The sequence below is a fragment of the Dendropsophus ebraccatus genome, chromosome 13, assembly GCF_027789765.1.
Source record: "Dendropsophus ebraccatus isolate aDenEbr1 chromosome 13, aDenEbr1.pat, whole genome shotgun sequence".
Lineage (NCBI taxonomy): Eukaryota > Metazoa > Chordata > Amphibia > Anura > Hylidae > Dendropsophus > Dendropsophus ebraccatus.
The window spans coordinates 68,193,391-68,214,678 of NC_091466.1; the positions used below are offsets into that span (position 1 = coordinate 68,193,391).

The following is a 21,288-nucleotide window of genomic DNA, read 5'->3' on the forward strand; positions in this document are numbered from 1 at the left end:
ATCCTAATGTTTCCAAACTCTGTGTACACTGACCTACAAGGCAATGATGACAGCTCAATCACAGTCATCACCACTGGGTCACAAGGTAAACACAAGATTTGGATGCACTCACAATGGAGCTCCCTTAGAAATTTCCAAAAATTGGCAGGGAAGGCAATCTGATTGTCTCTCCTGCCTATAGGGTTATGTTGCCATGTCCCCCAGTGTGATAGGGAGATGCTGGCTCATAGTAAGCCTGCTGATCACACACAGGAACAGCTACTAGGAGGGGAGGAGAGAACATCAGATGTCTCTTTCAATACAGAATTGAACAGCTGTCCATTGAGAGCTGCCCCTTCTTTCAGCACACACTCAAAGTTCGGAGCCATAACATTGGACAGAGACTTTTTGGGCACTTTTTAGGGCATATCCAGGATTGGATAAACATGCCTGTTTTTTTTCCTAAAATAGTGCAAGCCCTGTCGTCAGGTTGTGTGTTGTATTACAACCCTGCTTAATCAATAGAACTGAGCTGCAGAAGAGCACACAAGCTGAGGACAGGGGTGGCACTGTTTATAGGAGAAAGCAGCTGCGTTTTGTTTTTCTAATCCTGGATAAACCCTTTAAGCACATAAGGTGGCCCTACATTTCTCCTGGCTATTGGCCAAGCTGTCCCTGCTGATCCCCACACGACTGGCTCAGCTGAGCACACATGTGTTATAAAAAGGGAGAAATATGCTGCCAGACTCCTCTGGCTGTGGATTATTTCTCTAAGAATAAAGGGATTCCAGCTTCCCAATGTTGGGGAAAATGTTAGGAGTAGGGATGGTCCGAACCCGCCGAGATTCGGGTTTGGATGAACCCGAACGCTCGGCATCGGATTCCCGATGTCTGCCCGCTCCGTGCAGCGGGCGGATCCAGCGGAAGGACCGGCTGGAAAAATGGGATACAGCCTATGGCTATTGCTGTATCCCATTTTTACAGGCGGTCCTCCTGCTGGATCCGCCCGCTGCACGGAGCGGGCAGACAGCGGGAATCATTACCGAGGGTTCGGGTTCGTGCAAACCCGATCCGAACTCGGTTCGGACCATCCCTAGTTAGGAGGCCTTTAAACATATTAAGTGACCAATCCCACCAAAGTCGGCCCACATAATCTTATATAAATGGCTATGTCTCCATACACATGAGATAGCCCGTGGCCAAACACTTACAGAGATCTCTTCATATGTGTGAATTCATGACTTGCCACTGGAAAGAAGGAATAAGCCGCTGCCAGACTACTCTCCACAAGAACAATAAGATCAGACAGTTAAAATACAACAATTGTTCCTTACACTCATAGCCGAGACATGTCTAATATGTTTGGGGGTCAATATGCTCCTGGCCATAGTGTGATGCAACCTCTGCATTCTCTATAGTACATCCCTGGACTGAACTGCAATACCAGACACAACCCATAGACAGACATGGCACTGTTTCCGGAAGGAAGCAGCCATGTTTCTATAATCCTGATAAAATAGAACAATTGAGACCATTTTTAGTAACGCAGTCACCCAGGATTTTTTTTTTATTAATGTGTAGGAGCATTACACATAGGGTATATTGTTACCTAGGGCGGAGGGGCAATGTGGCCCATCCGGATATACACAATGCATACAATATAGAAGCCTTTTAATAATTTAACATGGCAATATTTCTATGTTTGGGCTGACAGCTAGGTGTGGGTGTATGTAATTCTAGTCCTACGTGCATACGATATCCTACCTGTATACTGAGCTTCAGGGGGTTTACAGGACGTTGAATACAAAGGGCGTGTGTTTAGATTTCTGGTTTCGCACATCCAACTGCATTTTTCTCGTGTGCATTTCCGCCATGTGTTTTAAGGATACTTTTTCATATCTTGGCTTTTTGCCTGCAGTTCGGTTAAGTAACATTATGGGCAAGTAAAAATGGGAAAGATAGTCTGCAAGGTTTTATGACAATACCAGGGTGTGATATTCTGCAGATCAAGGAAGCCAATCCAGAATGTCAAGGACTGGGCCCAAACACGTGTAGAGCAATATTGCCACCTATGCCTAAATAACAACGCCATATAGTGCAAAATGACAGTAGGTGTATTAGGCCACACTAGTCCTCTTTCACCAAAGCTGTAATATGAAAAACCACATCATTTTATCACAATATAGAAGATGAATGAACGTGCGCTGAAGTTGCAGAATGTTGCCTTGTGGATTTTGCATGAATGGGAAACAAATCTGTGGCAATTTCTGAACAATACAGGATATTGGGTACAGGACAATGGTGAAGCCACTTGGGGTACAGGATAATGACACTTGGAATACAGGATAATGATACTTGGGGTGCAGGATAATGACACTGTGATGTAGTGTCCCAGCACAGGTGTGCCACCAGTTTTATACACCTGGGTTAGGTAACTCTCTAAGGTTCACACAAAAGGGGATAAGGAAGATTGTATTATGTGTTTTTCCCCACTAGGTGTCACTCTTGTATTTATTGTATGTATTGCACTATGCACAGGTGAAGGTCTAATGGGTTAACTACTGTTTGTCACATACATGTTATGTTTCCTCCTATCACATGTGCAAGTTTGTTTCCCTCACTTTTCTGCCTATCCTCTTTCTTCTCTCTTATCCACACACAGCCCCACCAATCACAAGCTTGCTAAGCTGTCCCTATAAAAAGGAGCTAGTTCCTGGTGGGAGGGTATTCTAGTTGAGTCAGTGGAGAGAGATGGACGCAGAGAGCCCAGTTCCTGCTGCAGTGAAGCCAGGGCCTGGATTAGGCCAGGACCCTTGTCAGGGGCCAAGAGACTTATTCTTTTTATGTCAGAAACTACCGCTAGCATGCAGTGCTAGAAACCTAAGGAGGGAGAGGTGTTCTCTGAGGAAAACCTTGTCCACGCCAGGGATACATTTTTTAACACACAGGGCAGTCAACTGGAGTTAGGTACTGGCCCCAGTAGGACAAAGAGCGTGTATGCCAACGTATCCTACTGTAAAGCACGGCTGTTCTAGGAAATCTTGGAAAGTCTGCTTCAATAAGACACTTTAATATTCTTTAATAAACCCATCTGGTTACAACCCAGCGCAGGGACCCGAAACCTCGTACTACCCTAGCAGGACAGGAAGCCGACACTATAGAGCAAAAGGTGGTCAGATTAGTGAATCTATACGTTAGTAGAACGTTTGTCCAGGGGTGGGTTTTAATACCACTCCTGACCACCATGACAAGTGCCCAAGTGACTCCACAACCATGCAGCAGCCACAACCTCGCATAGCTACCCGGACTCATGGCACTGACACTTGTGGTACAGGATAATAATACGCTGATACTTGGAGGACAGGATGACACTTAGGGTACAACACAATCACAATTTGGGTACAGAATGATGATACAGTGACAGTTGGGGTACAGGATTACTTGAGGACACTTGAAGTACAGGATAATGACACACTGACACTTGGGGTACAGGATGAAACTTGGGGTACAGGACAATGACACACTGACACTTGAAGGACAGGATAATGATAATTGTGGTACAGGATGATGACACGCTGACACTTGGGATATAGGATAATGACACACTGACACTAGGGGTACAGGATTACATGCTGACACTTGGGGTACAGAATAATGACATGCTGACACTTGGGGTACAGAATTACATGCTGACACTCGGGGTACAGGATGACATGGGATACAGGACAATGACACGCTGACACTTGGGGTACAGGATTACATGCTGACACTTGGGGGTACAGGAAGACACTTGGGGTACAGGTCAATGACATGCTAACATTTGGGTACAGGACAATGACACGCTGACACTTGGGGTACAGGATTACATGCTAACACTTGGGGTACAGGACAATGACATGCTGACACTTGGGGTACAGGATTACATGCTAACACTTGGGGCACAGGACAATGACATGCTGACACTTGGGGTACAGGATAACCATACTTGGAATCCCTGCTAGAAGGGGGCAGAGCAGTGGGCACGTTCTCCTGTCACCCCCCAGTACATAATTATATACTAATGTATAAGAATATTCCTCTATTATTAGGCTCTCTCTGCAGTTCTGGCCGCTGCTCCAGTGACATCACGCCCCCTCCGCCAGGCCCGTGGTTTGTTATGATGGGAGATCTTATCCAAGACAAGCTCGCCGGTGACGGACCACTTCCTCGTACCTCACTATAAACTACCATGGAAAGGAAACACGATGGAAATGGCAGAGAGTAGAACCTGGAGGATTCATTCGCGATCCCATATGGAAATCATTGCCATTGATTATGCTGCGAGTGATCTGTCCTGGTGGTCTCCCCCCATCATAGTAAAATAAATCGTCCTCTGCTGCATTTCACCACAAAATAAGTATCCTGCAGGTCTACCGCATCTACGCGCTGATGTGTCCGCCGCTCCAACATTCCATTATTTTCTGAGAATATCCACTTACAACTCTATAGACAGAATATCTTCACGGGAAATGGCGTGTATAAAAGAGGCAAAGTCCTTAAAGGGGAAATGTATTCAAATTATAGAGAAAATAAAGTCCACTGACCCCCCCCCCCCCCCCCATTCCACTAGACGCGGCAGACTGAATGGAGAATTGTTCCGGTTTTGCAGCACGTACTGGTGAAGCACATAGAATCCACAACAACTGGGCATGTGTTAAATTATCACCCCGCAGCAGCAACATGGGAACCCAGCCTTACTCCCATAGGGTGGGTTCACACTACGGAATCCGTGCGGTTAAGTTCCAGTGATTTCCGTCGCTCGTACCCGCTCACGGTGGCGCGCATATCCGCCCGTGCCATAGACACCATTCTATGGTCGGGCGGATTCCGTCGTCAGCTGAAAGAATTGACATGTCATTTCTTTCGTCGGACAGCGGAATTCGCCCGGCCATAGACTGGAGTCTATCGAATGGACGGAGATCCGCGCCATCATGCGCGATGAGTGTGAAACCACCCGTAGGCTTAAATATAAGAATAGCCCTTCTTCATTTAAGGAGTTTTTCATAATTTTCTGACAACAGCTCCACATCTGTCCACAGGTTGTGTGTGGTATTGCAGCTCAGCCTCCATTTTAGTGGAACTAAAATAGCTGCAACCTATAGGCAGGTGTTTTTCTAACTCTGGACAACCCCGTCCATTCTGGGACTGAATAAAACCACCTGATCAAATAAAGGGTCCATGAACATGATGAAGACCTGCATACGAGTACATCAGTCTTAAAGCTCCACCCCCTTTTATCATCGTGGTTTTACTAAGAGGCGTTTCCAGCAGTTGTACATTTGTATCAGGATTTATGCCTCCTCCCCACCTTGCCGCGCCCTGCCCGCCCATCAGGTAAGCGGGGGATATGGCAGGCATACGCCAGGGAGAAGAGGTGAACCTGCATCTTCTCCTTGGTGTACGCCAGGGATGCAGTGATAGTAAATGTCCCCCGAAGTGTTCGCTTATTAGATGTGGATATCAGAGGTGTGACCTGTCACGTATATATCTTGTGGACATGCTAAAGATGTCTCAAATGCTAAAGTGAAGCTAGCAGAGGGGCAAAGAAGGGGGGTGGCTCCAGGCCCAGGCTTACATTGGGTTGGCCAACGGAAAGATCCGCCAGTAGGCACAGATACCAACAAGGCAATGGGGCGTTACTTTCAACTGCGTCTGTATCTTCAGGAAATGATAGTATGATGGAACCTAGAGGGGCCATACTACAATGTGGTAGGCACAAAGGTGATCCCTGATAGGCTACAGGGATCAAGTCCCGGCCACTAGTACTTACCCGGGCTTCTGTGCTGGATTGCAGTGAAATCAGAGAGGTTTTTATGGTATTTTATGACATTTAAGCAGCATATTTCAAAGTGTGAATAAACCCTTTAACCGCCCTAATTAGCCTTCTGGTTTATGGTTTGTTGGAGGATTTTCCAGGAAATTGCACTTTGACCTTTCTGTATGGTTTCTGGTAGGAATGTTAATGTGGAAGATAAACTCCACTGTACCCCACTGGTGAAACATCTTTTGGAGGTGAAGCCGGTAAATTCTTTATCCCTCCTATCAGCTTCCAAGCCGAGAGACATAGAGAAAAAGTTTTGTTGGATGAAGCCAAGTAGAGGAGCAGGGACTCTTGTCATTTTGACAGGAGCCCCCTCTTCTCTTGCAAGAAAATGGGGAGCAATGCTATGCATCACCACTTAAAGGGGTACTCTGGCAAAAAAAAGTTTTCAAATCAATTGGTGCCAAAAACTTCTATAGATTTGTAAATTACTAGTATTTTTTTTTTCTTTTACATCAACTGGTGTCAGAAAGATATAGAGATTCGTAATTTACCTACATTTAAAAATCTTGAGTTTTTCAGTACTTATCAGCTGCTGTATGTCCTGCAGGAAGTAGTGTATTCTTTCCAGTCTGACACTGTGATCTCTAGAGATGAGCGAACCGCGTTCGGGTTTGAGTCCATCCGAACCCGAACGTTCGGCATTTGATTAGCGGTGGCTGCTGAAGTTGGATAAAGCCCTAAGGCTACGTGGAAAACATGGATATAGTCATTGGCTGTATCCATGTTTTCCAGACAACCTTAGAGCTTTATCCAAGTTTAGCAGCCCCCGCTAATCAAATGCCGAACGAGTCTATTCGAACCCGAACCCGGTTCGCTCATCTCTAGTGATCTCTACTGCCATCTCTGTCCATGTCAGGAACTGTCCAGATCAGGAGAGGGATTTGCTACTGCTCCGGACAGTTCCTGATGTGGACAGAGGTGGCAGCAGAGAGCACTGTGTCAGACTGGAAAGAATACACCTCTTCCTGCAGGACATTCAGCAGCTGATAAGCACTGGAAGATTTGAGATTTTTAAATAGAAGTAAATTACAAATCTATATAGCTTTCTGAAACCAGTTGATTTGAAGGAAAAATTGTTTAACTAGAGTTCCCCTTTAAACTTTTCAATGGGTGACTTTAGGAAGGAGTTTTTGGAAGTTCGCTCATCATTAGGAGCCCCCTGTCTTTAACCATCTGTGTGCTGCCTACATATAAATAGATACCTATTACTGTGGTAGGATTAGAAAATGTTCTGATTATAGCTATCAAAAAATTAAGCAGAAAGTGTCCCAGGATAATATAACATGGATTTATAGAAGGAGCACCTGTTATTTTTTTTTTATATATAGAATGGTGCCTTCTTCAGTTTTTGCAGGGATGCACAATGCCTAAAGCTGCTCCACACAGCCAGGTACATACCGAGATTAACCCTAAAATTAAAACCGCTAACAGATGAAGAGAATAACATACTGCTGACAATGGCGCCGCTCAGGGATACATTAGGGAACAATGTCAAGTCAGTCAAGATATGAGACTGTGACAAAGGCCAAAGTCTGATGTCTAGATGACTAGGCCAGAGCCTCTCCAGAACAACCAATCATAGGGGGTATTTTTAGTATGTAAAGCAAAAGTGATCAGTGGGGAAAAATGACATTGGTGCCCAAGGCTCATTGATGTGTGTAAGGGACCATTTACACAGAAAGTTAATCTGACAGATTAGTTGCCAAAGATTTGAAGCCAAAGCCAGTAACAGACTATAAACAGAGATCAGGTCATAAAGGAAAGCCTGATATTTTTCCTCTTTTTAAATCCATTCCTGACTTTGGCTTCAAATCTTTGGCAGATAATCTGTCAGATAATCTTTCTGTATAAATGGACCCTAAGGAAGACAAAAGAATTGCTGTAGAGCAAACTGCTGTAAAAGCAACAAAATATAACTACTATAATACTGCTCCTATATACAAGAATATAACTACTATAATACTGCTCCTATATACAAGAATATAACTACTATAATACTGCTCCTATATACAAGAATATAACTACTATAATACTGCTCCTATATACAGGAATATAACTACTATAATACTGCCCCCTATATACAAGAATATAACTACTATAATACTGCCTCCTATATACAAGAATATAACTACTATAATACTTCTGTAAAAGAAACAAAATATAACTACCATAATACTGCCCTATATACAAGAATATAACTACTATAATAGTGCTACTATATACAAGAATATACACTCACCGGCCACTTTATTAGGTACACCTGTCCAACTGCACGTTACCACTTAATTTCTAATCAGCCAATCACATGGCGGCAACTCAGTGCATTTAGGCATGTAGACATGGTCAAGATAATCTCCTGCAGTTCAAAACAAGCATCAGTATGGGGAAGAAAGGTGATTTGAGTGCCTTTGAACGTGGCATGGTTGTTGGTGCCAGAAGGGCTGGTCTGAGTATTTCAGAAACTGCTGATCTACTGGGATTTTCACGCACAACCATCTCTAGGGTTTACAGAGAATGGTCCGAAAAAGAAAAAACATCCAGTGAGCGGCAGTTCTGTGGGTGGAAATGCCTTGTTGATGCCAGAGGTCAGAGGAGAATGGGCAGACTGGTTCGAGCTGATAGAAAGGCAACAGTGACTCAAATAGCCAACCGTTACAGCCAAGGTAGGCAGAAGAGCATCTCTGAACGCACAGTACGTCCAACTTTGAGGCAGATGGGCTACAGCAGCAGAAGACCACACCGGGTGCCACTCCTTTCAGCTAAGAACAGGAAACTGAGGCTACAATTTTCACAAGCTCATCGAAATTGGACAGTAGAAGGTTGGAAAAACGTTGCCTGGTCTGATGAGTCTCGATTTCTGCTGCGACATTCGGATGGTAGGGTCAGAATTTGGCGTCAACAACATGAAAGCGTGGATCCATCCTGCCTTGTATCAACGGTTCAGGCTGGTGGTGGTGGTGTCATGGTGTGGGGAATATTTTCTTGGCACTCTTTGGGCCCCTTGGTACCAATTGAGCATCGTTGCAACGCCACAGCCTTCCTGAGTATTGTTGCTGACCATGTCCATCCCTTTATGACCACAATGTACCCAACATCTGATGGCTACTTTCAGCAGGATAATGCGCCATGTCATAAAGCTAGAATCATCTCAGACTGGTTTCTTGAACATGACAATGAGTTCACTGTACTCCAATGGCCTCCACAGTCACCAGATCTCAATCCAATAGAGCATCTTTGGGATGTGGTGGAACGGGAGATTGGCATCATGGATGTGCAGCCGACAAATCTGCGGCAACTGTGTGATGCCATCATGTCAATATGGACCAAAATCTCTGAGGAAGCTTCCAGCACCTTGTTGTATCTATGCCACCAAGAATTGAGGCAGTTCTGAAGGCAAAAGGGGGTCCAACCCGTTACTAGCATGGTGTACCTAATAAAGTGGCCGGTGAGTGTATCTCCTATAATACTGCTCCTATATACAAGAATATAACTACTATAATACTCCTCCTATATACAAGAATATAGCTACAATACTGCTCCCTATATATAAGAATATATCTCCTATAATACTGCTCCTTTATACAAGAATATAACCTCTATAATACTACTCCTATATACAAGAATATAACTACTATAATACTGCCTTCTATATACAGGAATATAACTACTATAATACTGCCTCCTATATACAAGAATATAACTACTATAATACTGCTCCTATATACAAGAATATAACCTCTATAATACTACTCCTATATACAAGAATATAACTACTATAATACTGCCTCCTATATACAGGAATATAACTACTATAATACAGCTCCTATATACAAGAATATAACTACTATAATACTGCTTCTTTATACAAGGATATAACTACTATAATACTGCTCTTATATACAAGAATATAACTACTATAAAACTGCTCCTATATACAAGAATATAACTACTATAATACTGCTTTATATACAGGAATATAACTACTATAATACTGTCCCCTATATACAAGAATATAGCTACTATAATACTGTCGCCTATATACAAGTATATATCGAGTATAATACTGCTCCTATATACAAGAATATAGCTACTATAATACTGTTCCTATATACAGGAATATAACTACTATAATACTGTCCCTATATACAGGAATATACTATAATACTGTCCCCTATATACAATAATATAACTACTATAATACTGCTCCTATATACAAGAATATATCTAGTATAATACTGCTCCTATATACAAGAATATAGCTACTATAATACCAATGATGATAATAATAATAATATTTTTAAATTAATTAACAGGAATGAAGAGTTAATATGTAGATTTTACAATATTGAGAGAATGCACTAAACCAGTTTTCCAAGTTTTTTAGAAATTTACAATGGTGGTCTACCATCTTACCACCAGAGGGCATAATTGTCATTCTAGATAGAAGCCTAATGAGAACATAAGAGACGTCAGTGACCAGTTGAATGTTGCAATATTAGTGTCCAGCAGGTGGCAGTTTTGGGATTGTTTGCTCAACAAAGTATCAACCCCACATATATTGTAAAAATATTTAACAATAACATAAAAATAAATAAAATGTTTCTTAGTAAAATAAAATAAAAAATATTTCTAGGTTGTGAAAAAAATGTAAATACAATGTGTGGCTATGTTGGCACATAGTATTTCTGTCTGTTTTTCAACCAAATCCAGGAGTGGAACTGACAGGGCAAAATTATAATCATAAGATTTGCCCATTTCTGTGTTTTCAACCATCTCCCAATTTTGGTTGTAAAAAGACTGACCTAAAGACTGAAGGAAATACTGTGTGTGAACATAGCCAGTCATTTATTTATGTATTTTTCCTAACACTAAAAATAGAATAATATTTATACAAGGACAAATGTAATACTAAATAAGACTTTACAAGAATACCAAAACAAAGTTCATATCAACAAAATTAAGTCAAACAAATACAAATATAAAATACAAATAATAAAAACAATAAAACAAATGTAACATTTCTTAATGAAAGGAAGTACATATATGAATAAAATAATATTCATAAAATAAAAATAATATAATTTAAAAAATGCATACAAAATTATACAGTAGAAATTTCACAATAATACTGAGAATGTTTCTTAATATTAATACAATGAAAATGTTATACGGAAATGAAAGTAGAAATACAAATAACCATAAAAAAATTATATTTTTTTTTTTTACAACTACCCTTAAATCCTGGCAGTTGTGCTGAATGTGTCGCATATGTGAGGCATGTGATATGTACATCTTGGCAGCGACACAGCTTCCATCTCACAGCGCGGCTTTTCAGCTCAGAGCTGGAGACCATAGCATGCATTATTAAGTAGAAACACATGAACATGCAATGGATACCCCGAGTGACTTTCATGCAGGTCACCAGAGAATCTGTACTGATTGAAATGTTCATGTCCTTATCCATAGCGGTGAGTGCTGACCCCCAGATGAGGACTGCAACAGCCTGGAGATACTAATCCTGAAGACATGCCCTAAAATCTCATTTAAAGTAAGAAAATTATTAAATTCATTAAAATGATTGCTGATCCAAAACACTGCACCAAATGCAGATCTGCTTGTATTATTTACCATGCTGACTGAACTCTGCCAGCCCTGACCATGGCCTGTTTCCTGTGTAGACCTTACAACGCTTGCCCTGACCTTGGCCTGTTTCCTGTGAAGACCTTACTAGGCTTGCCCTGACCTTGGCCTGTTTCCTGTGTAGACCTTACTAGGCTTGCCCTGACCTTGGCCTGTTTCCTGTGCAGACCTTACTAGGCTTGCCCTGACCTTGGCCTGTTTCCTGTGTAGACCTTACAACGCTTGCCCTGACCTTGCCCTGTTTCCTGTGTAGACCTTACAACGCTTGCCCTTACCCTGGTCTGTTTCCTGTGCAGACCTTACTAGGCTTCCCCTGACCATGGCCTGTTTCCTGTGTAGACCTTACAACGCTTGCCCTGACCTTGGCCTGTTTCCTGTGTAGACCTTACAATGCTTGCCCTGACCTTGGCCTGTTTCCTGTGTAGACCTTACAACGCTTGCCCTTACCCTGGTCTGTTTCCTGTGCAGACCTTACTAGGCTTGCCCTGACCTTGGCCTGTTTCCTCTGTAGACCTTACTAGGCTTACCCTGACCTTGGCCTGTTTCCTGTGTAGACCTTACAACGCTTGCCCTTACCCTGGTCTGTTTCCTGTGCAGACCTTACTAGGCTTGCCCTGACCTTGGCCTGTTTCCTGTGTAGACCTTACAACGCTTGCCCTTACCCTGGTCTGTTTCCTGTGTAGACCTTACTAGGCTTGCCCTGGCCTTGGCCTGTTTCCTGTGTAGACCTTACAACGCTTGCCCTTACCCTGGTCTGTTTCCTGTGCAGACCTTACTAGGCTTGCCCTGACCATGGCCTGTTTCCTGTGTAGACCTTACTAGGCTTGCCCTGACCTTGGCCTGTTTCCTGTGCAGACCTTACTAGGCTCGCCCTGACCTTGGCCTGTTTCCTGTGTAGACCTTACTAGGCTTGCCCTGGCCTGTTTCCTGTGTAGACTTTACTAGGCTTGCCCTGTTTCCTGTGTAGACCTTACTAGGCTTGCCCTGACCTTGGCCTGTTTCCTGTGCAGACCTTACTAGGCTCGCCCTGACCTTGGCCTGTTTCCTGTGTAGACCTTACTAGGCTTGCCCTGGCCTGTTTCCTGTGTAGACTTTACTAGGCTTGCCCTGTTTCCTGTGTAGACCTTACTAGGCTTGCCCTGACCTTAGACTTTAACATGTGTTGACCAAACTTTACCTGTCCTTTTACCCATTTTGACCAAACTCTGCCAGCCCTGACCTTGGCCTCTTTCCTGTGTAGACTCAAGATTCTCAGATTGTCCTGAGCTTCTATCTTGACTAGTCTGCCTGCCCTGATCTTCCACCTGTTACCCATGTTAAATAAACCTTTATTCTTTTTTTTACCAAACTCCACCTACCTTTAACCTGACCTCTTAGTCATGTTAACCTAACTCAGTGTTATGCCTCCTACACATGTTGACCAAACTCTGCCTGCCCTGACCTTCTGTCTTTTACCTGTGTTGAATGAACGCCTCTTACACTGACCTCAGCCCTTTTTTTTCTGTTGATCAAACTCCACTTGCCCTGACCTACTCTTTGTCACCCACTTTAACAAAACTACCCCTATCCTGACCTTAACGTGTTACCCCTGATGACTGAATTCCACAACCATCAGGGTATGATGGGGATAAAAGTTATGGAGCTGGAGAGCCATAGGTTGGGAAACACTGATAGGTTTCTATTATGGATTTCTACATGAAGCATTGTTCCTTATCCATTTCACTATTCTTGGAACGTCTTTAAAGTTTCATGCCGTTTCCTATTTTGCAACCAGAATGGTATTCCTTGGGTAATCCGGGAATCCACCCACATGCATCTTGTTCTACATGAATCCCGCAGCCTCCCCGGGGATGGTACAGGACTCCATTATAATGCATAATGCACTGACACTTACTACTTAAGATCATTTGCTGTTTAACCTCATGTAAACTGCAAACATTTATTCCAAGAACGCCCTGGGCTGATTGATTGTACAAACTGGAGCTGTGAAAAACACAACGGACCATACATACTGTATATTCACATAGGAAAAAATGTTCCTGAGGCCTGACAAATAGATGGAACAGAGATTGGGAGGTGTATCCCACATCATGCTAAACTGGGGTGAGCAGCCATACTGGGGACCATAGAGGGGAAGCCATGCTGGATGCCACAAGTAGGGGGAACCATGCTGAAGGCCAGGAATAAGGGGTAGTCATGCTGTAAGGCCTTGTGTAAGGGGGAGGCCATGTAAGGGGGAGGCCATGTAAGGGGGAGCCATGCTGGGGATCAAGAATGAAAGGAAAGTCATGCTGGGAATCAAGAGTAGGGGGAAGCCATGCAGGAGGCCATGAGTAAGGGCCCTATTACACAGTAACGATAATCGGCCGGATCGGCCCCATTTGGCCCAATTCGGCCGATTATCGTTCGGTGAAATAGAGAGAACGATCAGCCGATGATCGTGTCATCGGCTGATCGTTCATTTAGGGCCAGACCTAAAATCATCGTTCCCCCACCGCGCATCGCAACGGTTGAATAGCGGTGCGCGGCGGGCGACCAATGATTTGACAGCAGCAGCAGCATACATTACCTGTCAGGGCTTCTCCGCGCTGTCTTCATCCCAGGGTCCCGCGCTCTCTATCTTCTGAATGGCCGGTCAGCTGACGGAGCGCTCAGCTAATCACAGGCTGGGAATTGACCGGCCTGTGATTGGCTGAGTGTGGCCTGTAAGCTGACCGGCCATTCAGAAGATAGAGCGCGCGGGACCCTGGGATGAAGACAGCGCGGAGAAGACCTGCAGGTAATGTATTACTGCTGCTGAAAGGGCTGCAAGGACATCGGTAACCAGTAAACGAGCGGCGATCTAGCAGATCGCCGCTCATTTACATCGTTGATCGGGCCCTCCTCGGCCCGTGGAATAGGACCCTAAGGGGGAGCCATGCTGGGGATCAAGAGTGAGAGGGAAGTCATGCTGGGAATCAAGAGTAGGGGGGAGCCATGCTGGAGGCCACAAGTAAGGGGGAGCCATGCTGGGGATCAATAGTGAGGGGAAGCCATGCTGAGGATCAAGCAAAATCCATTGAGCCAAAGCCAGGAACAGACTATAAACAGAGAACAGGTCATAAAGGAAAGACTAAGATTTCTCCTATTTTCAAATCAATTCCTGGCTTTGGCTTCAACTCTTTGGCAGATAATCTGTCAGATAATCTTTCTGTATAAATGAACCCTAAGGAAGACAAAAGAATTGCTGTAGAACAAACTGCTGTAAAAGCAACAAAATATAATCTGTTGGTCTAATAGGGCCCTAAGAATGAGAGGAGTATGCTGCAGACCAGGAATAAAATGAGATGCCATGCTGGAAAATAGAAATAGGTAGATAAATCATATTGGAAAAGAGGAATAAGATGGGGAGCTAATAAGTGGACCAGGAATGAGATAGGGAGCTAATAAGTGGACCAGGAATGAGATAGGGAGCTAATAAGTGGACCAGGAATGAGATGGGGAGCCATGCTGTTTATGAGGAATGAGATAAGAGCCATGCTGGGGAGTTATAATGAAACAGAAAGGCATGGCGGGAACTAGGAATGAGATGGGGATCCATGCTGGGAACAAGGAATGAGATGGGGAGCCATGCTGGGAACAAGGAATAAGATGGGGAGCCATGCTGGGAACTAGGAATGAGATGGGGAGCCATGCTGGGAACTAGGAATAAGATGGGGAGCCATGCTGGGAACAAGGAATAAGATGGGGAGCCATGCTGGGAACTAGGAATGACATGGGAGCCATGCTGGGAACAAGGAATAAGATGGGGAGCCATGCTGGGAACTAGGAATGAGATGGGGAGCCATGCTGGGAACTAGGAATGACATGGGAAGCCATGCTGGGAACTAGGAATGAGATAGGGAGCCATGCTGGGAACTAGGAATGAGATTGGAAACCATGCTGTGAACTAGGAATGAGATGGGGAGCCATGCTGTGAACTAGGAATGAGATGGGGAGCCATGCTGGGAACTAGGAATGAGATTGGAAACCATGCTGGGAACTAGGAATGAGATGGGGAGCCATGCTAGGAAATAGGAATGAGATGGGGAGCCATTCTGGGAACTAGGAATGAAATGGGGAGCCATGCTGGGGACTAGGAATGAGATGGGGAACCATGCTGTGAACTAGGAATGAGATGGGGAGCCATGCTGTGAACTAGGAATGAGATGGGGAGCCATGCTGGGAACTAGGAATGAGATGGGGAGCCATGCTGGGAACTAGGAATGAGATGGGGAGCCATGCTGGGAACTAGGAATGAGATGGGGAGCCATGCTGGGAACTAGGAATGAGATGGGGAGCCATGCTGGGAACTAGGAATGAGATGGGGAGCCATGCTGGGAACTAGGAATGAGATGAGGAGCCATGCTGGGAACTAGGAATGAGATGGGGAGCCATGCTGGGAACTAGGAATGAGATGAGGAGCCATGCTGGGAACTAGGAATGAGATGGGGAGCCATGCTGGGAACTAGGAATGAGATGGGGATCCATGCTGGGAACTAGGAATGAGATGGGGAGCCATGCTGGGAACTAGGAATGAGATGAGGAGCCATGCTGGGAACTAGGAATGAGATGGGGAGCCATGCTGGGGACCCAGGATGAAACAGGTAGCCATGATCGAGTCTACTAATAAGATGGTAGGCCATGCTGGGGCTAGGAAATAGATGGGAAAAGCTATGCTGGTAACTAGAGATGAGCAAATTGCTGATCTAAATCAAGAGCTTAGTTTGCGGCAGGGAGCTGAACAGCGCTGAAAGGCCAGCAGCTTAATGAGGGGAGCGCCTATCAAATAAGGCACTTCACTTCGTTTAGATCAGCAATTTGCTAAGATAGCATGTCATGTGGAGAACTGGAAAGAGAAGGGGAGCCATGCTAAGGACCAGGAAATGATAAGCAAGGCTGGGGACCTAAAAAGAGAGGGGAGACATATTACCATGGTTGAGATGGGAAGCCATGTTGGGGACCAGAAACAAGATAAGGAGCAACGGCCTTTGACTAGGAGAAAGCAGAGGAGCCATGCTGTGGTCAATGAATAAGCTCAGGATCCATGCTGTGGATCAGGAATGATATGGAGAGCCATGCTGGGGACCTGGAATGAGATGGGGAGCTGTGATCTATGAATAAGATGGGAAGCAATGCTCAGGACAAGAGAAGGAAAGTAATTTGACTCATGATTTCATACTCTTTCCTCATTATGTGTGTGCTGCACATGCTTACTGATCCTATGTATCACTTTAACCACAAAGACCATTTTGTTTTCATAAATTCATTATATCCTTGATAATTCCTGGCGGATCTGTGTGCGCCTGAGCACCTTCTGTGTCTATTTGTACAAATCCTCTCATATTTTTGCAAACCTACTAGAATGTTTTTCTACCATACATTTGCCAATAGGTTGCAATACACTTGCTTCAGCTTCCCTTCCACTGAGCCAGCTGCTGACATATGTAAGGCAGACAGTATGAAGAATAATGTAACACTTCCCATTACTAACATGTGCGATCCTGCGCAGTGTCAGGACCAGATGCTGTCACTCCTGCACAATGACCTTTTCCAGACGGATACAGGAGACACAAAGCCCTGATGGCTGCACAGTCAGCACTGCGCTCTGCTCAACATTATGCAGAAGGTATCCTGGGACCGGGCCGGAAGGAGAAGAAAAAGAAGCGAGAAAAATGGCTCCTGTCTGCAACCCTGGAGCCTTGTGAATTACCATAGAACACGGGTACAAAAATCACAGAACAACCCAGTACCCCTAGTAACTGCATTATTCTATAAGAAATCTATAATGTTAAAAAATTTCACAACCTAGCTCCCGGGACCCCGCCATCATCCTTCTCTGCCACTTAAAAACACACATTTTCAGCTTTCCTTTTAAAAGGGGATGTCTATTTTTTTATTAGATGAACCCCCCAGAAATAAGCAAGTGTTGCATTTTGCTACAGCACCTCCGCAGGGGAAATGAAGCATTACACTGATCTCATGGCGATCTATAGGCTGTTTCATGTATTTGCACAGAAAAGCTGTGTCCTCAGAGCAGGCACAATTCTATTTCCTTTTATAAGATTTTGCTACACACATGAAACACTGTAAAAATAATCCCCAGGCTGTCCAGACATAATGGGAATTGTAATTTTGCAACAGCCGAAGGTCCATACCTATACTCTAGAGCACAGATGTCAAACTCGCAGCCCTCCAGCTGTAACAGAACTACAATTCCCATCATGCCTGGACAGCCAAAGCTAAGCTTTGCCTATCCAGGCATGATGGGAATTGTAGTTTTGCAACAGCTTGAGGGCCTGAGTTTGACCCCCCTGCTCTAAAGCAAGCAAGATGCTCTTAGTAGCCACAAATCTATTTCCTGCTACAGTGTATCGGTGTAGGAAATTCTCTGTGAGCTAATTGCAGCAGCAGCAGCATCATCATCAGTCCTGCACCAGGCTGACAGCTTTTACTTAAAGGGATTATCCAGTGCTACAAAAACATGGCCACTTTTGCACCACTCTTGTCTCCAGATTGGGTGGGGTTTGAAAGTCAGTTCCATTGAAGTAAATAGAGCTTAATTGCAAACCTAAACTGGAGACAAGAGTGGGGCAAAAGTGGCCATGTTTTTGTAGCATTGGATAACCCCTTTGAAGTGATTTACTGCAGCTGTGCAAAAGTAGTCTTCAAACTTCTCTGCCATGCATCAAGTCTTATATTATAAAATTTTGTCTGTTGACAGATTTTGCTAAACAGCATCCAGCAACAACAAGCTTAAAGGGGAACTTCGGATAAGAAAAACTTGTTTTCTATTAAAAGTACATTAAAAGCCAGACATGAGATCAAAAGCATTGGGCATGATGACACCCAACATGCCTGACCGTTCTCTCCTAGACATCTGCACATAAAATGGTCAGCCGCCAAAGGATAGCGCATCAATAGCGTAATCCCACAAAACCACTTTAATTTAGTGAAAAAGCTTAATTATTAATCTCGCTACTTCCCCTTTAAAAAATACTATATTTTTTCAGACGGTAAAAGGTCATGTTTTTGTTTCCTAATTTTTTACTTTCAGCCCATGTAAATTATCTTCCTCTTGCTCTCGTCCAACAAGTAACAGCTGAAGGTCACGCTGCAGGACGGCAGCCAATAATCGCCTCGCAGCAGCAGCATTAGTAATGGAGGAGCTGGAACACACTCAGCTGGTTGTGTAGCAACACTCGCTGCTGCTGGTAATTTCCTGATTACAAAACGTGAAAAACCTCAACAAGTACGAAACAGGGGAAACTCGACACAATCTATTATTCTAAATGTTCTGTGAACATGAGAACTTCTGTATTACACTAATGTAATAGCAAAAAAAAATTAAAATGTCCATGTGGTTTTTGGATGCAAAAAAAATCTTGCAGAAGATTGATCTAGCGAATGGTTGCCAATTTTTGCATGCTCCTCTAATTTTTTTTTAAAGTTTGGCCGAACATCAAAATCTAAGATGTGAGTAACAATTTCTCGAAAAAAAAATCTAGGAAGCATTTCTAAACCAGGTATAATCAGGTGACATTGTAGGAGGAGCTTATGCTATTTTTCTCTTTTTGTAGTTGCTGATTCACTCACTTTATAGTTGGGAGCACATCCATGGTCAGGTGTGGAGCTGTTTATTTCTGGAGGTTTTTAATTTCTTTAAGGCAGAGATGGGGATCGCAAAAGCTTTGGCTGAACAGGCGTGATGGAAATTGTAGTTTTGCAGCAGCTTTAGGGCCCCCATCCCTGCTTTAAGGGGTTATCTGTGAATTTTAAAAAAATGTGTATATTCCTGGGGGGTTTGTAAACATAAAAAGGAAGCAATACTCACCTACCCCAAGCCCACACAGCTGCTACCACTCCAGGTCCCTGCTTGCCACCATTACTTCCTGGTTGCTAATGAAGTGTAAGGAACTGCCGTCATTGAATGGCTGACCAGACACATCTACTGGGGCAGTGCATCACCAGAAACCAAGAAGTAGCATTAGGGTAGCTTCACACGTACCGTATCGCTGCGTATTTAATGCTGCGTTTTTATCGCTGCGTGTTAGGTGCGATTTTTACATGTGAGTTTTGATTTTCACATGAAAATCATGTGAAAATCAAAACTCGCATGTAAAAATCGCACCAAACACACAGCGATAAAAACGCAGCGTTATATACGCAGCGATACGGTACATGTGAAGCTACCCTTAAAGTGAATGTACCATCAGGCCTGGCCTGAAGCACTGGAGGTGGGCCGACCCACACCAGTGGGAGGTAACCCCGCCCCTCTATGATACAGCTCCATGAATTCTAATAGAGGCGTCATAGAGGGGAGGGAGTTTTCTCCCACTGGGCCTGACGGTTCACTTTAAAGTGTCGTTGTCATTTAAAAAAATTTTGCATAAATCAATAGTACAGGAGATTTTAAGAAACTTTGTAATTGGCCGAAAAATCATGAAAAAGCTATTTGAAGCTCTCTCCCGTCTTCATGGTTCTCTTATGGAGAGGGGAGGGGTTGAAGGAGATAAGGCACCAAAACAGGACAACTCCTCTACTAAAGCCCTTGTATAAAACCTAGAGCCTGGCGGCTATTGTGGCGACCTATGAGAAGCCCTTCCTCCTTTGTAAAGTGCCACAGCCTTTTAGTCACACTACCTTGTCACGGTGACTGGTGGTCCTGAAGGCTTCCGCAGGGGCAGGCTTCTCTCTGGCGTTTCCCTATAATGTCTCTCTCTTGTGGGGGTCCGCTGTACAGGTTGTAGAGGGGCTGCACCTGTGTCTTTGCTGGTAATGGAGGTCAGTGAAGTGGACCTTGTGATTCCCTCTGATACTGCTGTCTGGCTGATGACAAGATGGCGGGTCACCCTTGATGTGGTGCAGTTTGTTAAACAGACAGCATGGAGACAAGGACGGAGGCCTTGAGGCAGCATCTTTACTGACGGCTTCTTGGATATAGATTATGTATACAGTCCAGTCCCTTACAGTGGATGTGTGGCGGCCTGGGATGGTTATAGTACAAGTACGGAGATGAGTTGGCTATGTCGGCCACTGCTGACTAATTCACTAACCAGTCAGACTTGAACGTTCTTCCTCTTTACTTCTAGGAAGCTTTACAGAAGCCACAATATATGGATCCTACAAATCTCCAGAGGTCCCTAATGTACCACAGGGCTGTAATGCTGGTACAAAGGCCTCTGCTACCTCACAAGATAGCGATTTTAGCGCTCCTCCTTTCCTCTCAGTGACAGACCCCCGTCTGTGCTCTGACTGAATTCCCTCACACACTGAACTCACCAAGTGACTGACCTTTCCTGTCACCACAACTTGTTTTTATGGGGAGCTGATTAATATAGCTCCGCCCACTTGCTGGAACCTTCCACACTAACTGAAGTAGTTCCCTTGGGAGACTGCTGGTGGCACTGCTGCCTCACAGCTAGGTGTAGGTGTGTGAGGGACAGTTTGTAGCCCATACCTGTCTGTTACACTGGTATGAGGGAATACACATTACCCAGCATAACAATACATCACAGCTGGGTATAGGTTGAATTTTGGCATACTGCATAAGCTGAGATCTGATTGGCTGCTGATAACTTCTTTCAACATATCATCCAATCGGATTTCAGCTTTCATTTGTTCAGTGTAGCTTAGGATTGTGAGTCTTGATCTGATTGGTTGTTATGGCAACTCCTCTACTAGACCCTATGTATAAACCTAGAGCCTAGCAGATGACCCTGACAACCAATCAGATTCCAGCTTTCATTTCTCCAGTGCAGTCGGCGACATGGAAGCCATAATCTGAT

The 21,288-nt window shown here is 44.2% G+C and overlaps 1 protein-coding gene across 4 annotated transcripts in view; it reads right to left on the reverse strand.

The window, feature by feature from the left end:
• Positions 1–21,288, reverse strand: part of BEGAIN (brain enriched guanylate kinase associated) — a 597,092-nt gene extending 575,804 nt beyond the window's left edge. For all 4 annotated transcript variants that reach the window (XM_069949877.1, XM_069949884.1, XM_069949883.1 and 1 more), the window contains exon 1: positions 20,144–21,288. The gene's annotated coding sequence lies outside the window, so the exon portion shown is untranslated. The remainder of the gene's footprint in view (positions 1–20,143) is intronic.